Source organism: Hyaena hyaena, unplaced genomic scaffold (assembly GCF_003009895.1).
Source record: "Hyaena hyaena isolate Hyena2069 unplaced genomic scaffold, ASM300989v1 scaffold_1235, whole genome shotgun sequence".
NCBI classification, from domain to species: domain Eukaryota; kingdom Metazoa; phylum Chordata; class Mammalia; order Carnivora; family Hyaenidae; genus Hyaena; species Hyaena hyaena.
In genome coordinates, this window is record NW_024081865.1 from 139,379 (window position 1) to 158,433 (window position 19,055).

Here is a 19,055-nt window from a genome sequence, read left to right on the forward strand (position 1 = left end):
AACAGGCTCCAGGCTCTGAGCTGGCAGTCAGCACACAGCCCGACGCGGGGCTCGAACCCACGAACCGCGAGATCATGACCCAAGCGAAAGTCGGATGCTCAACCGGCTAAGCCACCCAGGCGCCCCAACAACCTTTATCTCCTAGATAACAAATATGTTTATATCACTGTCATTTATAATCTGTTCTTGAAGTCAGTGACTATTACTTGTTTATATCTTTATACCCAGAATCTAACACTGTGCTGTGGACAGAATAGATACTTACAAATAAAATTAAATTACATTATGCAAAGTGAGTGCTTGTTTAAATTGATTATTTTAGGGCATCTGGGTGGTTTAGTCGGTTAAGCATCTGACTTCAGCTCAGGTAATGATCTCACGGTTTGTGACTTTGAGCCCCTCACTGGGCTCTGGGCTGACAGTGCAGAGCCTGGAGCCTGCTTCAGATTCTGTGTCTCTTTCTCTCTTTATGCTCTCTCCCTTGCTCTTTCTCTCTCTCTCTCTCTCAAAAATAAACATTAAAATAATTAAAATTGCTTATTCTAGTATTTTGTCTTTGATCAACAATGGCAACAAATTGGGTCACAGTGACACATAGGTAAACCATATTAAAAAATATAACTGATCAATCTGGAGCATTTTCTGTTTTACCTACTCTAATCTGAGATTAAAATATCATAAAAATATCAATGCATATGGAAAACTAATTTTCCCTGCCAACATAACTCCTATTTACTGTATTTTTCTTACTAAAAACAGATGGAGCAAAAATGTGTGCTTGCCTAGATTTTTAACAAGTGATGTTTTATCAACACAAAACATAAAACAGATGATGCACAACTATATCCAAAGATCATATGAAGCAAATAAATGGGCACAGTTTTGTTCATTCTATGATATCTCTACATGATTGATGATAAAATCACATTATTCCTAAAATAAATTAACACAAATAATATTTCCTGATGTTTCATTACCTTAAGGAAGTATAGTAAGTAATGCAAAACAGATAATAAGGATTTAAGAAACATTTTCAAGCCTGAGTTCACTCTGCAGGTGAAGGCACTGAGACAAGAGACAGTATCAAGAGCTACAAGAAATTTGTACACATCAATGTAAAGACTAAAATAAAACAAAAGAAAACACATAAGAAGACTTTGTAAATAAAATGTCCAGAGTTATATATTTATATGTTTTAAGTAGTTATGTTGGATTTTATTATATATTTTACACATTTTAGCAACACAACTTTCAGATTATTTGCCACATTTCTCTACTCTGATGGAGTTTTTACAATCCTAAGATTATCATTTTATAATCATGTTCTTATGTAATGTTAGTGGCAACTCTGTGATTTTCTATTATTCCCATTTAATAGATGAAGAAACTTAATTCCTAAGAGTTTAAGTAGCTTGCCTAGAATCACTTAGCCTGAAAATGACTGAAGTAGGGTTGTAAATTAAGTCTATTTAATTCAAACCTCTAAGAACTTTTCTTTCGGGACGCCTGGGTGACTCAGTCGGTTAAGTGTCCGACTGTGGCTCAGGTCATGATCTTGCAGTTCGTGGATTCGAGCCCCGCGTCGGGGTCTGGGCTGACTGCCAGCTCAGAGCCTGGAGCCTGTTTCGGATTCTGTGTGTCCCCCTCTCTCTGACCCTCCCCTGTTCATGTTGTCTCTCTCTCTCAGAAATAAATAAAACATTTAAATAAAAAAAAAGAACTTTTCTTTCTACTATGTTCAAAATATCAGAATCTTATTTTTCCAAAAATAACCTCACTGTTTCTACCTACACTTACATTTTAAACATTTTTGGATCTCATAGAAGCATAAAATATCAGGAATGGGATTCCTTGTGAGAGTGGTCATCTAACCACATATACTCAGGGTTTCAGACATTTTTTCTACCATATTTGAAGAAATAATCTCTCAACTTAATCAATTTAAATGATGATGTATTCAAGCTATTGAACACAAGAATGTTTCGATATTCAATATCATATTACTAAAATGCTTAGTTCAAAAGAATTTCTTTATCTGTATAAATTTTGTGTTACACTCCTTAAGATCAAAGATAATATATATAAATCTCCTAAATAGCCTCTTGCTGCTCACATATTTTCTTAATAAATTGGGCCCCATTTAAATAATGAAATTTAAAAAAAAAGATTCTTAACATTTTGGCTGTGACTTTCTGAGACTAAATATATAACGAGACCCCAGGCAGCTCCAGTGTCCCAGAGGTCCTTCTGGATGACATGGATGTTAATGATTCCTGTGGCTGGGTGAGGTCCAGGAAAGAGCACAGGGAATTTACAGTTATTTGGGGCCAATGTGATGGTTCCATAGAGGTTGCCCTGAGACAACAAAATCAGTACAATCTTGTCTTAAAAATACACCTCCAGGGATGCTGGGACTCACCCAATGCCTTGTGAACGTTCAAGATGAGGTTTCCAAGAAGACTATATTTCTTGGCCTTCCATTCTCACATTTGTGTCTTTCTCAATATTCCCCAAGGAAAAGAACATTAATCTGCTCCCTTGACAAGTGGTTTAAGTAGATGACTGGAGTCCTAAGGACATTGTATTACAGTGTGAATTCTCCTAGGGTTTTACTCTATTTTCTCTTACTCTATTTTAGACATGATATGACTAGCACAGAGTAAAGCACTATTGCCCTCTGTAATTAATACAGATTAGAGAAATTCTACCATTTACTTGCCTTACAATGATAACCCATTATAAATTTACAGCCAACTAAATTCGCTAATTTGGATAACTATTTTATTCTGTTAAGGCTGTCTAAATGTCTAAACATAAATTATTTTATGATTAAATAATAAAATTGAGGTTATTTATAACATATTTTATTTAAATGCAATTCTGAGTTTATTCAAATTACAATTAAGCTATTTTAGGGTTCTGAGAATTCCAAGAGTGAATTACTCACATATTTTATTAAGTGAATTTAAATTCATTCAAGGAAATTTCCTTAGTGAAATATGTTACAGAAGAAAATATTGAGCAGGAATGGCCAGGAACAAAGTCTGTTGTCCAGTCTCCACCCATAGATCAAAACCATTAGATCAGCATATTAAAATCTAATGCTCAGATGAGAGGCCCCAGTATGTAAATTTGTTTTGTTATGACCCAGTGAGTGGATAGAGAGACACAGAGACAGACAGCCAGGGCTGGTCCATGTCTGTACTGAACACAGAACACATGGCAGAAGTTCTTTTCACAAAAAAAAAAAAAAAAAAAAAAAGCAGATAGCATCAGTTTTACAATTTTAATTTCTCTCTTCCTTCTTAAAAAATTACAGTGCAAAGTATACAAGAAAACTGCCATTCTATCCGGTTGCTTTACTTTTAAAAAATATTTTTATTTATTTATCTGAGAGAGACAGAGGCAGCATGAGTAGGGGAGGGGCAGAGAAAAAGAGAGAGAGAGAATCCCAAGCAGGTTTTGTGCTGTCAGAGCAGAGCTGGAGGTGGGGCTCAAACTCATGAAACTGCAAGATCATGACCTGAGCCAAAACCAAGAGTCAGATGCCTAATCAACTGAGCCAACCAAGCGCCCCTCTATTGTATTAATAGAGGTCAGCTATATTAAAAACCTTTAAGTGGACCCTGTTTGTCAAAGCGCATTTAATTTTAAATATAGCACTTTCCAATCATGCATTATGATTTTAGCATATCTGTGGCAGGTATGGAAGCAGAAGGCTACAATAGACATCTCCCCATCAAATAACCTAATATGACATGAATCACATATTATTTTTGATAGACAATCCATGTTTATTTCACATTCTGTTTCTGAGATGAGTACATGCAAAATGTATTGATCTTCACTAGACTGGCATCTGTTTTTATTATTTTATTTATTTATTTATTTCTGAGAGAGAGAGAGAGAGAAAGAGAGAGAGAGAGAGAGAGACAGCGTGATCAGGGGAGGGTCAGAGAGAGAGAGAGGGAGACACAGAATCTGAAGCAGGCTCCATGCTCTGAACTGTTGAACAGAGCCCAGTGCAGGGTTCAAACCCATGAACCGTGAGATCATGAGTTGAGCCAAAGTCGGACACTTAACTGACTGAGCCACCCAGGCACCCCTTTTTTAATGTTTTTTTTTTCTTTTGCATCTGTAAAATACATCTTTGAATATCTCTGTATGTCAGATTCAAATCAATATAGTCTTCTGTTTTAAGATTGCATATATATTTATAGGCTGACCTTCGTTATTGGATGTCCTAAATAATTTTTTTGGTAAGTTAGACAAAACAAGCTTATTCTTACTCACATAGATCACCTTACTGTTAGAAAATGAACTCTATCTACCCTATGAAGTTTGAGGTTGCAGAGCATATTTGCCAGATAGAGAAACTATCTGATGTGCAGATTTCAGTTGGATGAGATGAGATTAGGAGTGGCATTTAGAAGTAGCTTCTGAAGGACACCTGGGTGGCTCAGGTGGTTAAGCATCAGATTCTGGATTTTGGCTCAGGTCATGATCTTGCTTTTAGCCTGGCTCTAGGCTCTGCATGGCAGTACAGAGTCTGTTTGGGATTCCTTCTCTCTCCCTCTTTCTCTGCTCCTCCCCTACTTGCACACCCTCTCTCTTTCTTAAAATAAATAAATAAACATTAAAAAATTAGAGGTAGATTCCAAATCTTTTACTTGATGCATTCCCAATACTTGCTTCTAAATTTGCTCCACAATGTACCTTTCCACAGATTACCATTTTCTTCTCCCACTGAACCTTTCATAAGATCTGTCTGGAATCAGGATATTAAAGACAGATGGCTTTGCTCCTTGATATTTCTGTGGCCTAGTCAAGTGTGTGTGTTTAAGGAGAATGAAACAAATCAACATTTTATTAAATCCATTTTTGTAGCACCAATTACCAAGAAAGGTAAGAAAACTATGTATTTATTCAGTTTGGTATATTTTATATGTTTGATCCATTATACTTCACTAAAGCTGCCACCAACTTGTCGGCTCAACTACTTATTTGTGGGTCAGGAGTCAAGTGCTTTGGTAGGCACTCTGCTCAGACTCTCACTAAAGCTGTGGCTAACTTCTCAGTTCAACTATGTTCTCATCTGTAGGCTTGACTAGCTTTCAAGATCATTCACATTTTTGGCAGAATTCATTTACTTGTGACTAAAAGACCAAAAGCCTCAGCTTTTGCAGTGGCTGCTCACATTTCCAGGAGCCTCACATGCCATGTGAGCTCCCTCAATACAGATGGTTACTCTAGTAAGCCAGCAAGGAGAACTTATAGTCTGTTGAGGTGGATTTGGATGTATAACATAATGAAATCATAGGAGTGACATCCCATTTCCTTGGCCATGCAATATAACCAAGTCAAGGGATTCATTAGAAGTCAGCAACAGGCCTTGCCTACATCCAAGGGGAATGAAATTACATAGACAAGTTAGTAAGAGTAAGATATTAAAGATCACCTTAGAGTCTGTGAGAGGATTATTTTAGTAAGTTAGTTGGCTAGAGTTCTAATTTTTTTTTAACTCTCTCTTGCTGATAAAAAGAACTGCAGATTATGAATCAAAGAATTCCAAAAAGGGTATGGTCCTCTGCTCTGTCAAGCCTGTATACCTTCTTGCATGATTCCATGACTAGAAGATGAAAATCAAGAGGGACATCATTTCAAAAATATCCATAACTGTAGCACCCACAGTGTTAGTAGATCTATAAACGTGCAAAGATCATTTTATAAACAATGCAGAAAATGATTCTGCCTTCAAAATGTGGATGTTTCATTATTAAGTTTGTCAAACTTCTATAGAAATATATGATGCTGATGTGGTCATAGGAATGTGAATAAAATTTTACATGCTGGTATTTCCCTTGTACTAAAAAAAAGTCTTATGCACAATTTTTGTATCATGTGACCTATTTCAACGTATATACAAATCTCAAAAAGAGACAGATAATAGAAATATTTTCAAAGTAAATATTAAGAATGTCTAAGTCACTTTTATTTTTTTTTAATTTCAGAGAAAATTTCTTTGAACTTAATTTTGGGATTTGCCATAAATCTTGAGGCAAGATTATGTAAAAATAACAACTGAAATAATGTTGGTGAATATGCTTGAATAATACAAATTGTTATTGAAAATAAAATAAAATAAAAATGGTAATAGCCAATTAGTTATTCTCAGTTTTCTTAGTATTTCATATTTCTCCCTTGAGCTTTTATTTTATGTAAAGCCACACTAATTATGCTAGTTACCCAGAATTGAATTAATTTATTGATTGTAAATTCACTTGTCAACATAATTAGTATAATACACCTCTACATTTACTGCTCAGTTAGACATATAAACAGTTTTCCTTAGAAATTGAGCTCTACTAGCTTTTGAAGTTCTAAATATAGAAAAAGGCTTTAGCAGAAAAATGCACTTAGAAAATCAAAAAAATCTATGTAATTATTCTCAATTGAAAACAAGGATGCTTACCTCTTTACAGATATAAATATGAAAAAAAGAATTGTTAAACAACTAATGAGCAATCATAGAACAGGGGAGAAGAAAATGGGACATTTTTCCCTACGAATTTTCTCCTAACAATGAATAATATTCAAATGACCACTTTACAAATTGGAAAAGGCATTTAGGCATGTGCTTGATGGTGAATGAGTACAATACATAGGCGGCTATAGTTGCTTCCTTCTTCTCCCTAGGCAAATCGCAATATTTTCAGATAGAAATAGTCATTAAGAAAATATTTCCCCAATTTCAAATACAACCAATTGTAAATTATTTTCATAGTGTTATAAATCTGAGAGAGAAGGGCTTTCCTAATGGATCAGATCATGTGTGGAAAACGTTTCTCCTCTGTTAAGTATCATGTTATTTGCCTAAGTGTAGCCAACTTGAGATATCACAGAAAATCTTGGCATATGAACAGATGAGGTTAATGGGATGGATCTTTCCCCACAGTTGGTGAAGGTAACAAATGAATATAAAGGTGTCATGTTTGACTATGTTCTCCACAGGCTTTATGGTGTTGCTTACAATTGTCTAAATTTATTATTCTTTATCAGCCTTAGAATCCTTGTCATTATTTCACCTTTAAGAAAGCATTGAAAAGACATTATTTTGAGAGTATTGAATTATGTAAATTCTTATTTACACTTTCTCTTTTCTGGCAACTCCCCTCCTTCCTGGACCTTCCAACACACACTCATTATACCTCTGCTCTGGTAAACCGGCATCATGTAGAATCATCTTGCCTGCTCCCTTGTTTATATATTTCTAGAAGATGACAAAGACTATCAAAAGATATGATAATGCCACCAGGATAGGTTGCAAAAATATTGCTGAGATCAAAATATCTGGAGTAATAAAAGACTTGAATTTCCAACATCTTTAATGGATTTATTATCAAATGATAAGAAAGGTTTTTTTATCTAAAATGGAAAATCTCATTTAATATATGAGCAAATGAGGAGAATGCTTGAGGAGACAGAGTAATAATTAAAATGAAGATATACTAGTGGTTCAGAGTTACCATCATAACATTTTTAAACAATAAATCATTAAATTTCTAAATAATGTACAAGAAATAAGAATTTATGTTTTTTGAATGAATATATTATATCTTTACACAAAGAAGCAAAATTAAGCACAAAGTCCCCACTTATGTACTACATGTCACTCAATAATATATATTCAACAAATATTTAATGGCTTCCTTCTTTATGTAATATATTTTGTCTATTTCTCCTGAGAATACAAAGGTGAATAAAGTATTATTTTAAACTAAATAGTCTCAAAATCTTATATGGCAATAGAATAATATACAAACAATGATTGCGTTAAACAGAATGCATTAATTAAATATACAGAAAAGTACCCTTTGGAAGCCCTAAGGAGGTAGCAAAACTTTGGTCTGTAATAGTCAAAACACACTTGGAGAAACTGATGCTTGCTTTTAGCTTGGATAGTGAAGTTTAATGTTAGAGGAAGGTTAAATTTGAATACATAATGAAATGCCAGTTTCGATTTTTAAATAAGGAAGAACATGTAGTAGCCCTCTTTATATATCTTTCCCATGTAAGCAGGCTTAAGGATAAGCTATTATATTTCAAAGTGTAGGTTAAGGTATGACAATCATCTATTATGAAGATTACTGCTTTAAATTCAAGTAAGGTTTTAACTTTTTTCCCCCAAATTTCATCTTTTTTTGAAAGTATATTGCCTGGCTAACCCTAAAGACTGATAGATCTTAATATATCTGGGATCCAGCATTTTATAAGGCAGGATAATTTTATCTATTTACTTACTTACTTACTTACCTATTTACTTATCCTTACTTCATTTGCCATGAAGTTCAACATCAGCTTAATTTTCAATAACAATATATGACTATGTGCACATCAAAGTGTATTATCTGAACTTTTTTCTCCTTTTTTAAAAAGCCACAAACTGCATTGTGAATATACCTGAATTTAATTACCTTTCTGTTTTGAAACATTTTCATTAACATGAAAATATAAAAAGTAAGATGTTCAATCATCCTGAGCTGTCTGGGACAATCCTGATTTAGGTCTGTGATTTTGAATAATGATTAATTGCATCCCTTTTCACTTTTGGAAGTGGCCTTATTTAGACAATTATGTGATCACTCCAAATGAAATGAATAAATATGGGCCATCCTGTCAGCTGAATGATATGCATTAGACATCCTTTGGCCACTGTCCAATCCCACCCTCCTTTCTTTTCTACATTAAAAAATAAGATGGTAGTTACAGACATACAATGTTGTGGATTGAAATGTGTCTCTCCAAAATAGAAAGTTGAAACTCCCTTTATTTGTGAATGAGAGTTTTTTTGGAAGTAACATCTTTGAGATTAATCAAGTTAAGATGAAGTCATACTGGATAAAGGTGGACCTGAATGCAACGACTGGTATCCTTTTAAGGAGAGAGAGACACATACAAGGTGAAGATGGCCATATGATGGTGAAGGTAGAAATTAGAGTGACCCAGATACAAGCCAAGGAACTGCAAAGATGACCACCAATAACCAAAAGCTACAAATAAGCAAAGAAGCCTAGCACCTTGAGAAGGAGGGTGGTCCTGCCAACACCTTGATTTCAGACTTCTGGGCATCAGTATTGTGAGAGAATAAATTTCTGTTATCTTAAGTCACCTAGTCTGTGATACATTGTTACATCATCCCTAGTAAACTGATAGAATGGTTATGTTCATAAGTGTCTTTAAAATTTATCATATGTACATGCTGATCACATAGAATATATATACACTACTATTTTCATATATTAATGCTTTATATAAATGGAATCGTGTTATTTCTATTTTTCTGCTATATGTTTCTCTAAATACTATGTTGATTTATTCTAGCTAAACTGTGGGATACTATCTCTTTTCATAAATAAAAACATACATGTGTAAACTACAAGGTATATATCAATTCTCTTGTTCATGAATATTTATACTAGCAATTTATAGGTATTACAAATATATCTTATGCTTGTCTTTTTATATGTATGTGTGTACAAATGAGCAGGCAATGCAATTCCTCAAATTTATGTGGTATCCTAAACTGTTCCCCAAATTGGTTTAGTAATATTTAACCCCATTCAGGAAAGCATAATAAATCACATGGCTTCCTGTTACTGCCAAGGTTAGTATTAGAGCAACACTCCTGTGGTCAACACTTTTTTCTTTTTTGTTGTTGTTTTGTTTTGGTTGGTTGATTGGATGGCTTTACTGAACAGTTTTAAGTGAGGAATTCTACTTCTTCCTTGTTTTAATTTGTGGTTCTCTGATAACGAGTGTAGTTCATATATTGATATGTTCATGGGGATTTCAGATATTTTCTCCTGCAGATAACATGATCATTACTTTTCCCCTGTAGGTTTATTTATTTGTATTTCTCCCAATGAGCTATATTAGATATTTCCAATTTAGGGATGACAATTTTTTATTGGTCATACATGGTAGGAATATCTTTTCCAGTTTGAGGCATGTATGCAAATCATACAATATAATTTTCTACAGGGAAAGTTACTCTTTGTTCTACTGGAGCTACTTTTCTTGTCACGAACATCACAGTGTTTTGTTACTTGATTGCTTGTATTGTTTGATTGTCTCATTTCTTAGGAAATTGTGAGTTCTTTAAGGACAGGGACAGTGTTTTCTTCTCCTGTTTGCTAAGGGCACACCCAAGACAATATAACAATACACATTAAGTGGTAATGAAATGATTTTAGGTGTGAGGAGCTGTTAAATCCATTACCGGGGAGTCCTGGGCAATCCTTTTTAGTAAAAGTTAGAGAATATGGTACACATAATAAAACTTTTATTTTGTGACTGCTGGGTTAAAGCAAGGCACTGACAGGAGATTCCTTGGTTACTTAAGTCCCTCAAGCACCTAACACATAAATGCAACCAGAATATATTTTCTTTATTACATTGTGTTTATTATATTGTGTTTAAATACATTGAAAAAATTAAAAAATTTTTGAAGCAACAAATATAGGAACATGAGTCCACCCAAAAAACACCCAAATAAATAATTATGGGACCCTGGGCTGAGAAAAATGCTACATATGTATTCTGATTAAGAACACTGGCAAGCCTTGGGACGCCTGGGTGGGTGGCTCAGTTGGTTGTACGTCTGACTTCAGCTCAGGTCATGATCTTATAGCTCATGGGTTCAAGTCCCACATCAGGCTCTGGGCTGATTGCTCAGAGCCTGGAGCCTCCTTCAGATTTTGTGACTCCCTCCCTCTCTCTCTCACTCACTCTGCCCCACCCCCACTCGTGCTCTCTCTCTCTCTCTCTCTCTCACTCACTCTGCCTCACCCCCACTCATGCTATCTCTCTCTCCCTCTCTCTTTCTCTCTCTCAAATAAATCAACATTAAAAAAAGAAAAAAAGGAAAAAATAATGTTAAGCCTTTATTACTAAATTTAGTAGCGCATTTAAATCCTAATGCCATGAAACTTTATTTTTTTTCTTATTTTCATTTGAGAATCCTCAAAATCTCCCATATTATGGCTCAGTTTTCTTTCTTATATACCAATAGGGTACATTCTAAGCCTAGACATGATAATGAGCAAAAGGTATATGTTTGAAAAAGCCTGAGGATTATGTTAGCTATTTAATTCAAATTAACAGTTTGAAGCAATGATTGAACTCACTTTGTATTTATTTTAGAATATTTAGGTGGAATAATTCCACTAAGATAACTAGAAATATTAGTAAACCTAGTTCTTCTTAATTAGTCTCTTTATATCTTTTAATGACTAACATATGTAGCAATGGAAGTACTGGTTTTGGCTCACCACTAAACTTTACATTTTGAAATGCATTAATTGTTCTTGTCACTCACACTATATGAGTCATTTCCTTGACAATATGCTGACATGTCATTAAGATTGAGATTGAGAATGCACGGATTAAGTCCCATGATGTCACTTGGCCAAATATCTGTAAGCAAACAAGCATCATCTCCTCTTCTTTCAAAGTTTCTATGGATTCTCATACATGACTTTTATAATATCAAAATTAAAAGTAAATATATTTAAACACCCATCTAATTATAGTTGAAATTTAATATTTTAAACATAATTTTACTCAATATTGAACTTTAATAATACATGGGAATTATATGAATGTGGAATGTGTGAGGTACATAAATCAGCATCTCTTTATTAGGAGGCAAGATTATTGCACAGTCACGCATTAATTAGACTAGTATATTTTAATTGTTTATCCTTATTCATTTCAGCAATTCATGTTGTTCACTACACATTTTGTTTCCATTTTAAGATGTATTATTACAGTGCAGAATAAACATCTGTCTAGAGAACACTGGGTGATACGGATTCAAAAACTGGGATGTATATTTCTTGATATGTGACATATTTTCTTTTGCACTCCTATCTTCCCGATCATGACTCTGCCACCAAAATGGCAGAAAATAAGCAATTATTTCTGTTACAGTTTTAGATAAATAATAAATAGCTTATTATATATATAATAGTTTAAACACTTGCCAAAGTGTAATACACAGATTTCCTCAATTTCCAATATTAGCATGTGAGAAAAATATTTCTATAAACATAAAATTTGATGATAACAAACCCTCTCAGCTTGAATTATATGTAACAGTCATAATCAACTCTGTTACAGAAATCACATCATGTTCATTCAGCAGATTTTTATAAAATGCTTTAAGCCAAAATGTAATACTAGTAAAATGGCAATGGGCTTAAAGGAGATGGTGAATTATAAAGTGGACACAATTTTTGTATACTCAGACAACTGAAGATTTGTATTCTTCAATACAAGGTATTCTCCTTGGTACATATTCATATGCATATGCACATATAAGGCAAATCCTACCAATCCATGAAAGAAGGGACTATAAGAAAGGCTCAGAAGCAAAATAATAATGAAACTATTTAGAAAGGGTGGCTCAGTAAACACGTATAAGAGGCAAATAATTAATATATAAATTTTGCATATATAGGTACATATGTTACCATTACTGTAAAGCAGTCTGGTCATATTTTATGAAATTTTTACATATATCAGTGCAGAATTTGTTTTTCATAACTATACTTGCAAGTAGAGTTTTATGATCCCTTTTTGGTAGCTAATCAAATCAGACAAAGAAGAGACCAGACCCTGATGTCACATTGAAAAGTTGTTTTGCATTCTATTGCTGCAAGCTTTGAGATAGGTAGATCTATGTGTATATTTATATAATATTTAATAATTAATTTAATTCATTACATGTATCTGTGTATGTGTGCATATGTATATCTATCTGTATAGTAAATGAAATCATAAGTGCTTTTTTGTGAGTGCTGAGTTTAGAACATTCCAGTAGAGATCTGATACTTGTATGTTTGAGGAGAGAGCATCAAAATTCTGCCCTGACATTATCTGGATTGATTATGATATCTACATTGAAGGTCAGTTGCAAGTGACTTATGAAAATAGACTGAATGACAAACATTAATAATGAAAAACAATGTCCAAATGAGATCATTCTTTCCTTAGAAGCTAACAATAAATATTAAATAGGTGTGTTCATTGATACATCTAATAGACATATTAGATAATCTTGAAAGCTTTAATTTCTCCTGTAAATTGATTTTGCGTTTTGCCTACATATATGTTTGCAAATAGATATACTTCAAATTTCCCAGGACATTCTCACTTAGCTACTATCTACTATACGTCTTCTTAGCATTTCATTTCACTCTCAAAAGAGACCTGGCTTAGATAATTTATATAGTTACCCTACAAAGCTAAAATATAGTCAAAACACTTTCACCTCTAGTCATTTTTTAATACCAATCAAAAAAGAACATTTAGTATCTTTTGGATGCAATGTTGAAAGCAGTACATTAATTCTGAAATTTCACTAAAAAAAGTAAAAATTTCATTTATGGCATATGATTGGAAATTGTTCTAAGACTGAGTACTTTCAAGTACATTTTAAGGCTGGTAAACAACAGTAATGAAAGTTAAAGTCAAAAGAAATTTAGAGGTCATCTGATTAATATTTTCAAACCTGTCATTTATATAAAGGATAAAATGGATCAATGCTTGGGAAATGTTTCAGTGATATAGGGATTTAATATTTCAGAAATAAAACAGAGTTTGGAAAAGATTAGGTGGCATCATAGTCAATCATACCTGAATCAAAATTAGAAGTTAATTAGCATGACCTTGTCAATTTACTTTTACTATAGCACCCAGCCTCTAATCATTAATCATTAGCATAACCAAGCCATAGCTATGTGCATTATTTTAGGATATAAAATATATAAGGTGCCTTCAAAGGTATGGAATATAAGAAATTCATCATAATTAAAACCTAAGTTTAAATAAAAGAATCAAAGATTAAATATATATACATATTTAAAAATACATATTATAAATACATAAATATATATTATATATTTCCCTGTATAAACATTTTCACTTTCCTCTTGTATATAATATGGTAACCTATAGCCTGCAATTGAAATGGAATACAAATTAGGCATTTTTCCTCTAGAATGTAATTATTTCTAAACACTATTCGTTCTTAAGAAGCCATATAATTTTGGTATGTCTTTTAATTTAAGTTACTCCCAGTCTGCTTCTCTTCTAATTATTTTAAAATGCTGCATTGAGATTAATTTCAGTGGTACTAATGTATATAATTTAAGTGAAAACATGAAATCAAATTACCATGGGCTTATGCTATATTTAAGAAAAGCAGCTTAAATTGAGGAAAAGTGGAATTAGGTACTGCATATTATTGAAATGTACAAATTCATTCCTTCCTGCTGTGTTAAGTAAAGGGATTGGCATGAAGTCTTTAGTTCTGAATTAAAGTGTTAGGGGGTTTACATGAGCAGCAACATGAGTGAGCGAGGAAGGATTATCAATGGAGAGAAACAATAGCTGGTCTTGAGAGAGCTCTGAATAAGGTTTAGTAAGCACACTTCAATTGTTCCTTTTTCTTCTTGCAGTATTACGTTTTACTGCTTGATATTTTATTTTATAAAAGTCCTATTTACCTATTTCTCCTTGTAAAGTATAGAAAATATTATACCTTTTCTTCTATGTATATAATTGTGCTAATTTGATTTAGTGCAATGATTTTCTTTGGAGCCATTTGAAATAATCTTTGAACAATAGCCAGTGTTGAGAAAAGAAGGTTCTTAAAATAATAACAAAGCCAGAACAGGCAAGCCCATAGGGACAGAAAGTAGATTAGTAGCTGCCAGGGGGTGGAGAAAGGAGACCAGAGAAAGTAGTTGCTACTGAGTACAGGATTTCTTTTTGGGATGATGAAAATGTTCTGAATTAGGTTGCGGAGATGTGTGCACAACTTTGAATATATTAAAATGACTTAATTGGGACACCTGGGTGGCTCAGCTGGTTAAACATCCTACTCTTGGTTTTAGCTCAGGTCATGATCTCGTGGTTCAACTTTGTGCCCTGCGTCATGCTCTGTGCTGTCAGCACTGGCCTGCTTGGGATTTCTCTCTCCCTCTCTCTCTGCCCCTCCTCCCTTTCTTTCTCTTTCTCAAAATAAATAAGCACACTTTAAAAAATGACTTAATTAAGGGAACAGTTGTACATATTTTAAGACTATATACTACAATAATATTTGCCTTTTTCATCTGTTAAAATCCTCAAAAAGTTTTTCAAATGCTGATACCCTTTAAGCCAACAAATCCCCCTTTCAAACTATAGTCCAAAAACATAAATAAGGAAACAAAGATTTAGTTATAATGGTATTTATATTGAAGCTATAAGAGTGTTTGCACTATTGGTGTTTATGATGAAAATGTTAAAATATAAAAAATAATAGTAAGGGTAATAAGTATTATCTTCCAACTTTCACAAATATGATGCATTTTTTAATTTAAATGTTTATTTAATTTTGAGAGATAGAGCATGAACGGGCGAGGGGCAGTGAGGGAGAAAGGGAGACACAGAATCTAAAGCAGGCTCCGTGCTCTGAACTGTTGGCACAGAGCCCGGTGCAGGGCTCAAACTCACGAGCTGTGAGATCATGACCTGAGCCTAAGTCATATGCTTAACTGACTGAGCCACCCAGGCACCCCAACAAATGTGACACATTTAAGGTCAAGCCCTATATACCGGTGTTGCATATAACTTTTATTGATATTTCATTCTATATATTGCTGTGAGTTTATATGAGGATTTACAAAAGTGTTTGAATAATAGTTCCACAAAGTTCTATATTAAATGATATCCATTGAAGAGAAAGTCCAATACATCTACTTTTATAAACTTGTATTTAACATATCCCCTAGTAAGTATTACATTTGATAAAATTTAAAGATTACTTTTAGAGTAAAAGTAAATGATAAGGTTTGCAGTTAAACTCTGGGACCCAATGTCTAGAGAATAATTAATATTCTCATCTGCACCCTGACCTGAGGTAGTCTTGAGGAAGAGAGATGGTACAGACACCTTCCATTCTATAGGCTCTGTATGGTCTGGTCTGCATTTAGAAGTCCTGTCATTTGGATTGTTTCGTCCATAAATGAGTGAAGTAGTAGTTTCTGTGTCTATCCTTGAGGTCCATTCTAGCCTGGGAGTACGAAGAGAAGGCTTCAGAATTTGAAGAGAACTTTGTGTAGAGATCATATTTTTCAACCTGAAGGTGAGGAGAGCTAATTTGTCCATGACATTCCTGCTTTAGGAAAATGGTAGATAAATGAACACTTATTAACACTTAGTAGTTCTTTTAGCCTTTTCCTTTGCTATCACCTATGAGGTGCAAATAAAAGAAATATGTTCGTCCGATCAAGTATCATCCTATTGTCACTTTGAAAGTAGTTCATCTTCTCTGAGGCTTTTGTGTTTTCCTCTAAAATTAATCTAGTTGTATCTTTGGTAGCCAATGCTAATAGATATTTTTGTTTTACTATCCATCAGGCATCAGCTAAGACTCCTTCTGCAAGTCACTTCTCTCCTTCTTGGAAACAACTCTGCAGTTTATTATTGACTGGGTCCTCCTAAGGCCTTCCTCAGTGTCTTTGGGAGCCTATGGTGGGTGTAGCACTTTCGGAACCACACAAGATTTGACTCTGTTCTCCAGAGTCCTGTTGAGTGTTCATCAAAATCCACAGCTTTAAAAATAGCAAGTAAATTCAGAGAGGCATGTATAGGAGAATTAAAAAAAAAAAAAGTTGGGATATACAAATTGTGTTTCCAGGAATCTTATATAGAACATCTACACATACTAGTAGGAAAATCTTATAATTGTTTGTCTTCTTTTTATCACCAGTTTGAATTTATGGAACTTATCTTTTTTTTGGTGACAGCAATGGTAGGCAGAAGACTGTACTCACTAACCAAGAAATAACCTGTTTATTTAGACCAAATACTTACTCACAAACCACCAACCTCTCTTATATCACAAGAGTCTAAATGGACTCTACAAATCTTACTTCATCAATACTTTTTTTGTATATATTTGAATAAACTAAGCGTTTGTTTACCTGCTGCAGGAAGCTGGCTTTCTGTGAGATCTGTACAAGACCCTCCTCACTATCCAGCTAAAAGAAACTCTAGGCTTACTTTGTGAAAGTCGAAGGCATACCCTGATTTGGGGGGACTCAGTAAGTTACTTTGGTTGACACGTTGGATCTGATGTGCAAGTTGAGTCTGGAAGATTCATAGTATGTTAAATTCTTCATTGAGCAAGAAATCTGCAATTGGGAATAAAGTGAATTTTCATTGACCATCACATTGCATATCATTTGAATATTTCTCATGTTTTTTTAAAGTATGTATTTGCATTTATACTAAAGCCCTCAGTTGGGATTTTGTGTGTTAATCTCTCATTATAGATTTATAATAGAAAAATTATAAAGAGTAACTGAGAAATATGGGGTGGGGGTGTGAATAATCTGACCAGTGCTGAAGCTAGTAGAAGGTTATTTGCTATTTGTGACTTCCTGGCTGCAAATGATCAAAGCCTGATGTAACAGAAGATTACTAACTTTTCAAGGTCAAGAATCTGCTGGTATTTTCAACTGCTTGTAAGTCATACATGTATTTTTAGTGTTTCCTTTGTTTGCAATTTTACTTTCAAAATAGTGATTCAACTAGTACTTTTAAAAAACGTCATATTAATTTAAAAAATTACATAATCACAAGTTTCATCTACACTTTCTTATCCAGATTAAGGTTCCAGGCAAAATTTGCATTTTAAGTAGGTACTGTTGATAACTTATACTTCTCATTCACCGAATTTCACATCTTGGATTACATAAAACTTTGCCTTTAAAGAGTAACACAAAAATTAAAATAAAGTAATGATATTTAAAAATATAACAATAGTGAGAAACTGAGAAAAGTAAAGTATTTGTTTCACATGCTCATTAAATATAGATTTTCTGTAGTCTGTCATTCTTTCTTTTGATGTAAATGACTATAAAATCATATTGATCTTGATAAACATGAACTAATATCAGCACCATTCATATTCATGCTCAATAACTTTATAGCTGTGATGTCTATTGCCCTATTGTGTATGATATTAGGCATCAGGCAAACTGTATAACTTTCTTAATTTTCTTCCTGCCAATGCTTACGTCTTTCTCTCTACTGGTATATTCTGTCTCTCAGACCTGGTAGTGAGCTGGTCTGAAATCTTATTGGTCTGAGTTTTGATTCACTTTTTCCATTTAGTACACATATCACTAAATCTCCCAAAGACTAGTTATTTAATCTCCCAAAGACTAGATTCCTAATGTATAAAATGAGGGTAAAAATAATAATAAACCATGTCCTACCTTGGGAATAAAAAACAAAATATAAAATACTTGGCATATAATAAGGGCTCAGTAAATATTAGCAGTCATTATTTTTTTCTCCTCAAATCTTAGCTATTTCCATCAATTCTTTTTAGATACCCTTAGCTGAGTGTATATTTTATTTCCCTAGATCTCCAAAGCAAATTACATTTTATTTATTTATTTATTTTAATTTTAAAATTTTTAAATGTTTTTATTTATTTCTGAGAGAGAGAGAGCATGAGCAAGGGAGGGTTAGAGAGAGAGGGAGATATACAGAATCTGAAACAGGATCCAGACTCTGAGCTAGCTGTCAGCATAGAATCCGATGCAAGGCTCAAACCCACGAACCGTGAGATCACGACCTGAGCCAAAGTCAGAAGCTTAACCGACTGAGTCACCCAGGCGCCCTGCAAATTACATTTTTAAAAATAACTCATTTTTACCTGCCACTGAAGTAGCTAATTTATTGCTAATATATATCTATTTTATATGGTTGATGTATTTTTTCTTAGATTCAAATATGTAGCCATCAGTGACATTCTCTGATGAATGAAAAGTATTCGGACAAATTAAATAATTATCATATTCACTTTAGACTACAAATTTCAGAAAATGAGAGGCTAGGAAAAGGATGTTATTCAAGAATGAAAGGTGGGACTTCTAAAGTCATCCAAATATGATACAGTGGTGGCCAATGTCCAAGTTCTCTGTCCAGGTTGT